Source organism: Lycorma delicatula, chromosome 1, assembly GCF_047948215.1.
Source record: "Lycorma delicatula isolate Av1 chromosome 1, ASM4794821v1, whole genome shotgun sequence".
Taxonomy (NCBI): Eukaryota; Metazoa; Arthropoda; class Insecta; order Hemiptera; family Fulgoridae; genus Lycorma; species Lycorma delicatula.
In genome coordinates this window covers 238,924,131-238,936,345 of record NC_134455.1, presented here as the reverse complement: position 1 = coordinate 238,936,345, position 12,215 = coordinate 238,924,131, and the positions used below count along the sequence as shown (strand labels likewise).

Here is a 12,215-nt window from a genome sequence, read left to right as displayed (position 1 = left end):
TTTCTGTAGTCCAATCAAAATGATTGACTACGATAATGATCTCGTCCTTAATCGATAATGAATCATTTTGTTCATATTTAATTTCTTACACTCGTTTATGAGCATAATGAACAAATTAACGTGAATTTGTATGTTAAACGAACATATAAGGATTCAAATTAAAAAAGTAATAAATAGAATTTATTTTTTTATATTAATAATTAACATTGATTTATTGTTATATTAATACCCCTGAAATAAATTAATGTTTTAAATTAATAAAACATTGATCATTTTAAATAAATTATTCTTAGTTGTTTCAGATAAAACGCAAAATATTTCTCATTTTATTACCTCGCACAAAGATCAAGGATATCTCTATAAATCACTCTGTAAACAGAGCAGCAACATACAATTATTTAATACAAATGTTTGAGACCCAGAAGTAAGTTTACAACTTACAAATCCTACCGTAACTGATTATGATTAATGCATGTAATTGAGTATCAGTGATATTATACTACGTATATATATATATATATATATATATATATATATATATATATGTTGGGGAGTCCGAGAAATTACCGGCATCAATGGGCTGAGACCCAAACAAACTGGATCTGGCGTAAAAACCAATACTTGAAATGTGTTCGTGCATGTGTTTCTGAGGAAAACTTGTAGTTATATGATGTTTGTATATGGCTGGACTAATAAAAAAGGCGATTTTTAAAATGTAATAATTTTCATTTACACATTTAAAAAAGATTTATTTTAGTCGGATCTATTTAATAACATTTAGAAGCACCTTAAAATATCTAAGTTCTGTAACCTTATCCTGCAGGGAGCTATCGTTCCGATTCGTACATTTTTCAAGTCCGAGTTTATATGCTTTTCACCAAACAACGTAACATTTCTAAAGATGTGTAACTTCGTGACAAATTTTTTCATCTAGTTTTTCATAGTTTTTTAGAGGCGGGTCGCTGAATATCTTACTCTTCAAATAATCCCTCAAAAAAAATTCGAATACTGTAAGATCCGGCGATTTCGCAGACAAGTAATACCGCCGTTGGTAAGTTTCTGCAAACAGTCACGTTCATTGTATATACTGATTTCCTAATTATGTGAGTGGTCGCCCTACGTCAACCCCACTTGCCTGGATTGTTTCAGTTTATACTGCTTCTTGAGAGAAAATTTTCTTCACCTATTAGGTTACATCATTATGATATGTCGATAACAGCATTCCATAATTGTCTTCAAATAAATATGATTTGATTATTCTGGAGGATGCTTTTACATACCGTACGGTGACTTAAGTACTGTGTAAAGCTCCTTTATGCATTTTATTAGAGTTATTTGGTATCAAATACCAGAAATTAATGTATTCGAAAATCCGTATAAGTAGAAACGTGTTTCATTACTGGTTAGTATATTCTGAGTAATGTCTTTGTGAAATGTCTCTAAGAAATTAAACTTTTACTGTAAAAATTCATACAATTAACTCGATTATTTATCGGCATTTGACACTTACATAACTTGAATTTTATTTGGATGCATGTGTAATTCTTTACGAAAAATTCTTCGAACTGTAGTGTTCAACAAACCAAACTAGCAGATGGTTAGGGGCTTCGTAAAGTTAGTTGAAGCTCTTATCGCAATTTTTTTTCAGATGTTTACTCAAATGAGTACAATGATAAACTAAACAAATTAACACAAAAAAAAATAAATAAATAATAAAGTAAAATAGTAACCTAAGATAAAAATAATTTTAAAAAAGTTAGGGACCATCTAAAAAAAAAAATACAAGTAGACTTACCTAAACTAGAAATTAAAAACAACATTCAGCGTGGTGGTTATTTAAGTTATTTGATTCTTTTGCGTATTCTATTTTTTATTGTTTTTTTTTCTTCAGGCTGATGATCTGAAAAACTAGTAGGAATTTAATAATTTTTATTTAATTTAATTTATGTTTCTCGTTATCTCTACCAGTATACAGAATGAGGTATTCTTTGATACTTATATTGTATTATTTAAATTAACAAGCATAAATAATATAATGCATCGTTTTTATGTACGCAATATGCGTCCTCATTTTGCTGTAGGATTTTAAAGGGGAACAATTGCATTCATATTGTTTTTTTAATGTGTAAGACGACTAATAATCTCTCCTTTAGTAATTTTAAGTAATATTTCATTTACTGTATCGCAGTATTTAGTGAATTAATTATTAAAAAGGAATATACTAATGGAAAGCCGTTAAATATCGATCAAAGTACAACAAAACTTGAGCAAAATTACGGTTCATAAATTTAACGGTCCTTAAATAGTTACCAGTATTTTAATAATAAAGATGAAGTTATTACATTAAACAGTTATATTTTCAATAAAGTTCAATTTTTTTTTATATTTATAACTTTGGTCTTTTTTAACTCGGTTGTAGGATAATTGATATTCTGAGAGTTACAGTAAGTTAATAATTTATTTCGCGTTATTAATACTTTGTTTAGATATAATTTTGTACAAAAAATGTATTGTGTTTATGTTATTAAATTCTTACCTATTATATTTCCCCCTTATACCATTATTATGTTCTTAAAAATAGTTTAAATATGTTTGTAATAATTTAATATATTCATCGTTCTCAATTTTGATCTAAGATGAATATTTTAATCCAAGAATAATCCATTACGGACCTACTCTTTCGTCTTTACAACTAGCGTGTATTATTAGATGTGAGAAGGACTAGAATATTACAAATTAATATTTAAGCACATGAAAGCCTGTATATAAACTACACGTCTGGTGATTTGATGATAGCACTAATAATAATAATCAGCAAAATTTTAATTAAATCGACAAATGAGTATATTATAATTGACCCAAATATATGTATGTAAATACTCATATTATTAATATGAATTTCAAAGAACACTGGAGTATATGTAATTACTGTTGTAAGACACAAAACCTAGCGAACAATATTTCGTGATAAGATAAAACATGGCCTTTTACAGCTGAGGCGTACGAAACAATGGACATAAAACTCATTAACTCCCTTCTCCGCAAGTAAATTACAACTTTGTTGGTAGATTTCCTTCAAAGTATCTTCTCACTAATAAACACTAAATTAATGATTTCAATTTAATTAATCTTGATATATCATTATAGTACTACATTGTACTACGTTGCAAACAAAAATTACCACGGAGTATGTACTACTAAAAAATTACTATTTGTGATAAATACTTATCTGTGTACATTATAATATTTAGATAAATTATATATACGAGTACAGTATTTATTTTAGTTTTTTTTGTATATCAATAAATAAGTACATTTAGATAATTAATTAGATAAAATGTTAATAAACATCATTCATAATTCATCATTCATTTTTTATTTGCGTTCATATTTTTATGAACGCAAGTAGAACTGAAATTTCGTCTGTACAATATTCGACATCCCCTTCTTTTCGTAGTATCTAAAATTTGTATATTTTACTCTAAATAGTAGTATTTTTTTACTTAATTACGTTTAGCGGTTTTACACATCTAGGCTTTTACATAAATTATTAGGATAAAATAATGCACCAGTCTTCATCGTAACTAGACCAGTACAGTTAAATTTCAAATTCTCGGTATGCAATTTTGGGTGTAAATATTGCAATAATAGTGTCTATACGCAGACATTTAACAAATATCGGAAATGTAATAATGCTACAAGCATTATTATCAACGGCTATGGTCGTAAACCTGTAAAAATAAGGGGAGTAGTAATCACTTTATTACAGATCAATAAGAAAACATGAAAGGGTGGAGGTTCCTCCGGCCTCAGCCAAAGGTCCTAGTGGTAAGCTCTAATTAGAAGACCCTACATCGGAATTCACGTTATAAGTGATCAAAATAATTATTCAATTGCCTAAAATGACACGATTGACGTGTTTCTAACTGGAAAACTTTAGTGTCTTAGTATGTATACTCTTAAAAAGATTAATAAGAAGTCTTTATACATCTTAAACGTTTGTCTAACGAATTAAAATAAAGGAAAACTTATAGCGTTACTGGTCGATAAGGAATAATTTATTCAAAAAATCGTGATAGGAAATTCTGCTGTGAATTCAGCGTAGGTTGAAAAGATTTATTACTCCCACTTAGTTACAAACTGGAGAGTATAATACATAACAAAGGTAATTCTCAGAATACGAGTCGTTTTGTTGCTATCACCTTATCGATTGCTGAACATTCCTGTTGCGCAACAAATATTATTGCCATTTTTTGTCATTAGTTTTGATCATAAACTTATCACTACATTTTTTTTAAATTTCAGTTCCTCATCTCTTCTTCTTGGCATATGACAGCGTTACTGTAGTCCTTAAGATTACTCTGCTAATAATAGACACCCAGTATCAAATATATATACAGGGTCATTCACGGGAACCAGATGTTTTAAAAATAATAATAAAAAATTGAATATTTACTTTAAAAAAGTTTTATTGGTACTGAAACACTTGTTAAATCAAAACATTTGTTACTTACTCATGAACGAAAAATTATGTCCGGCAAGTGATGTCCATTTTGGGCAATACATTGTTGTAGCCTTTCACGGTAACTGGCCTCAATTCTTTGCAGCATGTCTACATCAATCTGGGTGACGTGATGACGAATTGCGATCTTTAGGTCCTCCAATGTACGCGGTTTATTGCCGTACACACGCGATTTCAGAAACCCCAAAGAAAAAAATCACAACTACTCAAGTCGTGGGACCGAGGGGGCCAAGGAATGTCGCCGAATCTGGAAACGATCCGTCCCGGAAACAAGTTACGGAGAACAGGCATCGTTGCCCTCACTGTGTGCGCTGTAGCTCCATCCCGCTGGAATAACACATTTTGAAAATCGATTACCCGGTTTCGTAACTCAGGGATGAAAAACGTATTCAACATCGCAATGTAACGATCAGCTGTTACAGTTTCGGCAGCGTCATTTTCTTTAAAAAATATGGTCCAATAACACAGACCTTTACTATTGCACACCAGACCTTTGGACTATGAAGTAGTCTCTCGTGAAGCTGATGTTGGTTTCTTTCTGACCAATACCGGCAATTCTGTTTGTTGACGAAGCCATTCAGATGAAAATGGGCTTCGTCACTCATTAACAATAACATATTTTAATTTTCTTCAAAAATGGTAAGCATTTGTCGAAAATATTGTAATCGCTGCGTAAAATCTTGCTCGTTTAACTGCTGCACGACGGCTATCTTGTAAGGATGGAAATGCAGGTCTGTATGCAGAATTCGTCTTACCGTACTTGTGCTCATTTGAAGCGCTGCTGAATGCCTCTGAATAGAGCCGCGTGGGCTTCTGACAATGGCTTCCCTTACTCGTTCGATGTTTTCCGGAGTGCTAGGAGTTCGTCGGGAACCCGGTCCGGGTTTTTTCTTCAATACTGAACCGCTTGTTCGAAGGTTGTTTACCCATCGCAATATTGTGTTACGAGAAGGGACACTTGCATTACGATGCATATTAAACTGACGGCGGAAATCTCACTGAACAGCAGTTACGGATTCGTCATTTCGCACAAAACTGTCATACGCGTACAGGCGTTGGTCTAGCGTCCACGGCTCCATCTCAACGACTAAAATGTAAATGCTATGAACAAAGGAAACGTCAGACACCAGCCACGTGCCCCTCCCACCACGAACACCCGAGTACAACCCACTTCAAAAACATCCGGTTACCGTGAATGACTGTATATATATTTTCTAATACCCAGTATCGAGTCTTTTCATTATTCTAACTGAATCAATTTTAGTTTTTAATCGTAGTCGAAAAGTAGAAGATAAAGTGAAATTCCTTTCTTTTTTTCTGATATTTTGTTTATTTATTCATTAACGAATATTTGTGGAAGAATGCAAGAACATTTACTTTTAGTAGATTATTATTACTATCAATTTATTTTTTATGTAAAAATGTTTTATTTTATTTTCTGTGGTGTATTAATTTTAACATTTTTTTTTCTTATTTCAAATTACCTCGGGCAACTTAGAAGCAATTTACTCTTTAATAAAAAGTAGAAAAAATACGAATAAAATGTATACGAATGGGTTTGTTTTTTTAATTAAAAACGATTTGACTTATAAGATGACTTTTGCACCTTCAAAAGCAAATGGCTTGTATAAACAAAACACCGAGATAAAGGAAGTATAAGAATCTAGAAAAAGTATTATTTTTTGAGCACAGAAAAAAATGAAAAGAATTTGAACTGGAAGAAAAACAATCTTCATAAAGAGAAATGCTAACCGGTTACCATCTAAGTATCATTTTGATATTTTTATCTTTTATTTTCTTCATGCTAGATTCTTTGAAATTAGATTTTCATAATTTTTTTATTATTTTCCTTTCTATATCGTCTGTAGCCAATCATTTATTATAACAATCTTTTTAGTTTTAATCACTCAGTAGTTATAGTAATGATGAATTTATTCAGTAATTGGAATTTTTTGAATTAATTTATTACAAACGGTACAATTGAAATTCAGAATATTGGATTAATCTACATGTATTTATACTGTTTTAAGTGCACAATGGAATAAATAGTCTTACTGTAATTATATAAAATAGCAGCACCGTAAATAACACCGAGCAGAAGAATCTACTCTGATAGATTTAACGCTAATTTTACTTATTTAATTTACAAAAGCTGCATTTTATAATCATTAACTAATTATAGAAGCTTCTAGTTTGTGTTTACAGAAATTATTATTATTATTATTATTATTATTATTATTACTATTATTATTATTAACTCAATAGTAATATGTTATCTTATTACTACTATTCGCTCATGTACATGCGAGTAAGTGATTAATTATGCATTTGATTACTACTTATTAAGAGCTTGGGGTATGTTAGCTGATTAAACTTTTACCTTTAAGTGTGTGAATGATTTATTTATAATTATTTTATTTACCAGTCGTACAATTAATTACGGTTAAAATTAAATAATCTCTTTGTTGTGAAACTTGTATTATAATTATATTTACAGCGCAGATTATTCTGGCGCAATATGAAATGTAATTCTTCGATTGATCTCTTGTAAACAAAGTCTGTCAGAAACATACGAGTTTATTTCATACGTTTGTAGTATGTATTAAGATTCTGTTTATCGCAATAAGCTCTAAATCAACTTACCGAAACTTAGTGAGATTTAACTTACCACATCCATTGTCTTACCTGAAATGTTGAAAAATAATGCATTTAATATTTAATAAGTATTTCCTAGAAAAGATTAAAATTAACTTTTATAAAAATCTTTTTGGGTGAAATTTTGTTTGGTCATTTTCTCAGTCGGTTTGTATTTTTACGCCACTGCCCAAAAAGAATGGCTTGTATTTAGGGTATATGTGTGTATGTTTGTTCTACCATAGCAGCTCAACGGCTGATCCGATTTAGATCAATGAACCCGCGTTGGAATCCTTCCGTTACCGGGATTGTCATAGGCTATAATGTAAAAAAAAGTCAAACTTGTTAACTGATAAATCTGGATGGTATTATTTCTCTTTAACATGTTTTATCATATCTTATTATTTCTGTTTAACTTTTACGTACTTTTTTCTGAACTGAAGGTGAATTTATATAGAAGAATTTCTCTGGTTCCATATTTAACGACGCGCTAGGTAAGACTGGGGATAAGACTGCGATCTAAGTATTAATACCTACAATCTTGCAGGTTTTCTTCGGTGGTACCTAACTCTAAAATTAAGAAGATATAGACTAAACACTTTTTTTTGTTATTATGAATGTTTGGCACTGAATATAAAAATTATAAATATGAAACATCATTTTTTTTGTATTATGTCCGTCAATAATTTAAGGTGAACATCTTAACCGCAGGAACTCACACGCAGCTCAAAAGGAGTGTAATGAATTTAAGGTGTGTGTATGTTTATATCACTGTAGCAGCTCAACGGCTCAATTGATTTAGATGTATGACCCGCGTTGGAGTCCTTACGTTACCCGGAATGTCATAGGCTGTATAAATCTGTTTATACGAGGTGCTACCCAAAAGTTCAAGAAATTTGAATTTCGCGCGCGAACAATTGCTGGTACGACCTGCTGCCGCTAGATGTGGCAACAGTACTCTTTGTGAATCAGTGTTCCAACAGCTGTAACGGTGAGAGGCTGCGTTGTTGACTTTCGTGCAATTGTGTAACGTTGTATTTTACTGCTTCGGCGAAGTTCTAAATGGCAGATTTTAAAGAGCAAAATGCATGAAGCATTTTGCTTCATGCTTAAAAAAACTGGTGCAGAAACCCATCGCATGCTTGGGGAAGCATTTGGTGACAATGGTATGAGTAAAAGTAAAACTTTTTGTGGTACACAAATGTGGTACACACGATTCAAAGAAGGACTAACGACACTCGATGACGATGAGCATTCAGGAAGACCATCAACAAGCGCAACACCGGAAAACATCGCGAAAGTGCGAGATGCTATTGTTGCAGATCGTAGACAAACAATCCATGATGTTTTTGCAATCGTACAAATGTCATATGGGTCCGTGCAACGCATCTTGTCGGACAATTAGAACATGAGACGCATTGCTGCAAAATTCGTACCGAGACTGTTGGCCAGCGACCAGAAACAACATCGCGTAGCTGTCTGTAGTGAATTGAAAAATTTAGCAAGAGATGACCCTAACTTTATCTCCAACATCATAACCGGTGATGAGGACATGGGTGCACGGATATGATCCTGAAACTAAGCAGCAGTCGTCACAGTGGAAGTCGCCAAGTTCACCGCGGCCAAAAAAAGCACGCCAAGTTCGCAGCAACGTGAAGTCCATGATGATTGCTTTTTTCGACATCAAAGGCATTATCCATAAGGAATTTGTTCCCTTGATCAAACTGTCAATGGGATGTTCTATTGTGAAGTTTTGAGGCGGTTACGTGAAAACATTAGGCGCAAACGTTCAGATCTGTGGGGTAACAACAGCTGAGTTCTGCACCATGACAACGCGCCCGCGCACACATCGCTAGCCGTTCGGAATTTCTTGGCTTCCAAAAAGACGGTAGTGATTTCCCACCCACCCTATTCGCCTGACCTTGCCCCGTGCGACTTTTTTCTCTTTCCGAAAATAAAATTTCAATTGAAAGGCCGTCGTTTTAACACACTTGAGGAGATTCAGGAAGAAACGCAGAACGTGCTTCGAACACTTACACCTGTAGACTTCCAGGGACGCATGGAATCATGGGAAAAACGCTGGGATCACTGTATCAATGCCCAAGGGGATTACTTTGAAGGAGACAGTGGAAATTATAAGTTATGGTAAGCTATTTTATTTTTATGGTAAAATTTTCCGAACTTTTGGGTAGCACCTCGTGTATATATATATATATATATATACAATGAAAATGAATCTAATTGAAAATATATATATATATATATATAAATATATATTTAAATAAATTTACAAAATCTGAAAAAAATTTACAAAATTGTCACGCGCATGCTCTTCAATTATTCTACGAGAGATTATTTCTAAAGTAAAGACCGTTTCATTGTAAAATAATTTATTCTGAAAACTTTTATTTCTCTTAAACTACATAGATTATACTACTTCTCTATGTAATCGCCACATGAATTAAGACATTTATTTTAGCGATACACCTCCTTCCATATACCGTCCTCGCTATTATCTGCCGCCAGTTCATTTAGCCACTGATCAACAGTATTTTTAAGTTCATCGTCACTCGCGAATTGCTTACCATTCAAAGATTTTTCGATTTCCCAAACAAATGGTAAACAGAAAGAGCTAATTCCGAATTATATGGTAGGTGATCGTAAATTTCCCATCCAAATTTTCTCAGTAAATCACGTGTCTCACCCGCAACATGTGGACATGCATTATCGTGCAGCAGGACGACGCCGTCGGTCAGCCGCCCACGTCGCTGATTTTGAATGGCGCGCCGTACTTACGTAGAGTTTCGGAGTAGGCTTCTGCATTTATAGTCGTTCCATGTGACATGAAAACAATCAGCAGTATACCAAAACGATTCCAAAAGACTGTAGGCATCAGTGCGTCCAACTAGCCGTGGCTTGACCTTTGCCGGTCTGGTTGGTGATTAAGAATGAAACCATTCATTTGACTACTATTTCTCTCTGGCATGTAATACTAAATCCATGTTTCATCGCCGGTAACAATTGAATTAAGGAACTCATAACCCTTTTCTGTGTAGCGCATCAAAAATTCCAAAGCAGATCCCATTCGGATTTTTTTGTGACTTCACATTAAGACGTACGGCCCCAACGTGCACAAACCTTTCTGAAGCCTAAACGGTCATGAACAATGCGACCGATAACAGCTCTTGAAACATCGGGCAAAAGAAGGGCCAGGGCGGAAATCGTTGAGCAACGATCTTTTCTGATCTCATCATCGATGCGTTTCAACAAGTCCTCGGTGATTGTCAAGGGTCTTCCCAAATGTTCTTCATCGTGCACTTTAATTCTGTTACTTCTAAACCTTTCACATCATTTTCGGATGTTTCTTTCATTCATTACATTATTACCATACACAGCAACCATCTGCCTATTAATTTCAGCCGGCTTAACGTTTTGATGGTTTAAAAAACGTATGACCACGTTTTTCACAGCCAGCGACAACATCGATTTTCCTATTCATTTATAACTTAATAACTCACACGTAATCAAAGATACGACAACGCAAAAACTTGCAGACAACAATGTAGTATGTACATTACTAGCGACACAGGTTCGCCAACCATAAGAAAAGAAATTTCCCAGCGGTCTTTACTTTAAAGATATCCCTCGTACATTAGTAATTATCCTATATTGAATAGCAATATTTGTCATCAATGATTTTTTTAGCAGGCGCGTTTTAAAATTTTTCAGTATTTCTCTTGTTAATAAATTCTTTATAAGAGTCGAAAGAGAATTGAAGTAAAATTTCTCTTAGTATTTATTTTTAAACTTTTGTGAAATTTTGATGTTGCAGAGTCTACATACACTTTCTTAATGAATTGTGTTTTTAGACGTCTACTGGATGAGAATGAATTTTAACCAAAAAAGAGTTATTTGGGAATTATTAAAAGCTAACCGTACGAGGATAAAATGTTTATTACCGTTCATTTTCATTTTTACGTACTTATATTATGTCGTGTACATTTTTTACGAAGTATATAACATTCTTAAAGTCCAATTTATGTTATTTTTTTATGTGTTTTAACAAAACTTTATTTTAATGATATAAAATCCATTAAATCTTTCATTTAATTGTCAATATATTCACAAAAAGTGGCAGAGTTAAAAAGTAAATCATAAAAATTTATTTTGGAACATACTTTATATCAAATAAAGAATTACATGGTACAAAAGAACCGTAAAAGTTTTATTTAAAATTTGTTGAAAGTTGGTTTACATTGAGTAAACCTCTGCATTTAGATATGTGCCAGAGTAATCCGTTCGTTGCTAATTTCTTAAGTTTTTAATTATTAAGTCAAATAATATTATTTCTCGCATATTTTTTTGCAAAATTAAACACTGAGTAGTTGAATAAAACTAATTTCTTGTAGTACCATTAGTATCGGCGGCAACGCCAGCTAGAGGTTCTCCAACAATTCCTTTATTCCTGGCAGCAAAAATTTGGTTAGAAAGCTAAAATTAGTTTGTATGCAAATATCCGTACCGTGGTCCCTTTAATCCTAACTAATGTTTATCAACTTATTTAATTTCTTTTTGTAAAAAGATAATTTTTTTCAAAAAATCATTTCAACCGAGTCCCAATCAAAATAACTTAATAAAAATTTATTATTAATCAAAACGGGTAGATTTGATTAGATTTTTTTATACACCTTACAGGTTACTTACAAGTTTTATTATTCTCAAATATTCGTTAAATGAATTAAAAATGAAATTATAAATTCGTACACACTCGTTTCTAAATTACAAATATATAATTAAGAAAAATCTTCGTTCATTCTTTTTTCATTCATATTTAGAATAGAAGATTATATGAATACATATACTCAAAGACGTAAACTTACGACCGTATTAAATATTTTGGAGAAGCGGTAATCCAGCTTAACTACAGTTCAACACTCTTCCTATCGTAGAACCCTTGTTGGTCTAGCAGGTGCTAGAATTGAGAAGTCAAATTTAGCTTTGAGATTTAAAACCCTATTTCCGGTGAGAAGCATTAGGTCTGCAGCTGTTGTGCCTATAA

At 32.5% G+C, this 12,215-nt stretch overlaps 1 protein-coding gene across 1 annotated transcript in view; it reads left to right on the top strand.

Moving 5' to 3' along the window:
* LOC142329797 (dual 3',5'-cyclic-AMP and -GMP phosphodiesterase 11-like) overlaps positions 1–12,215 on the top strand; it is a 623,752-nt gene that overhangs the window by 76,003 nt on the left and 535,534 nt on the right. The window lies entirely within an intron of this gene.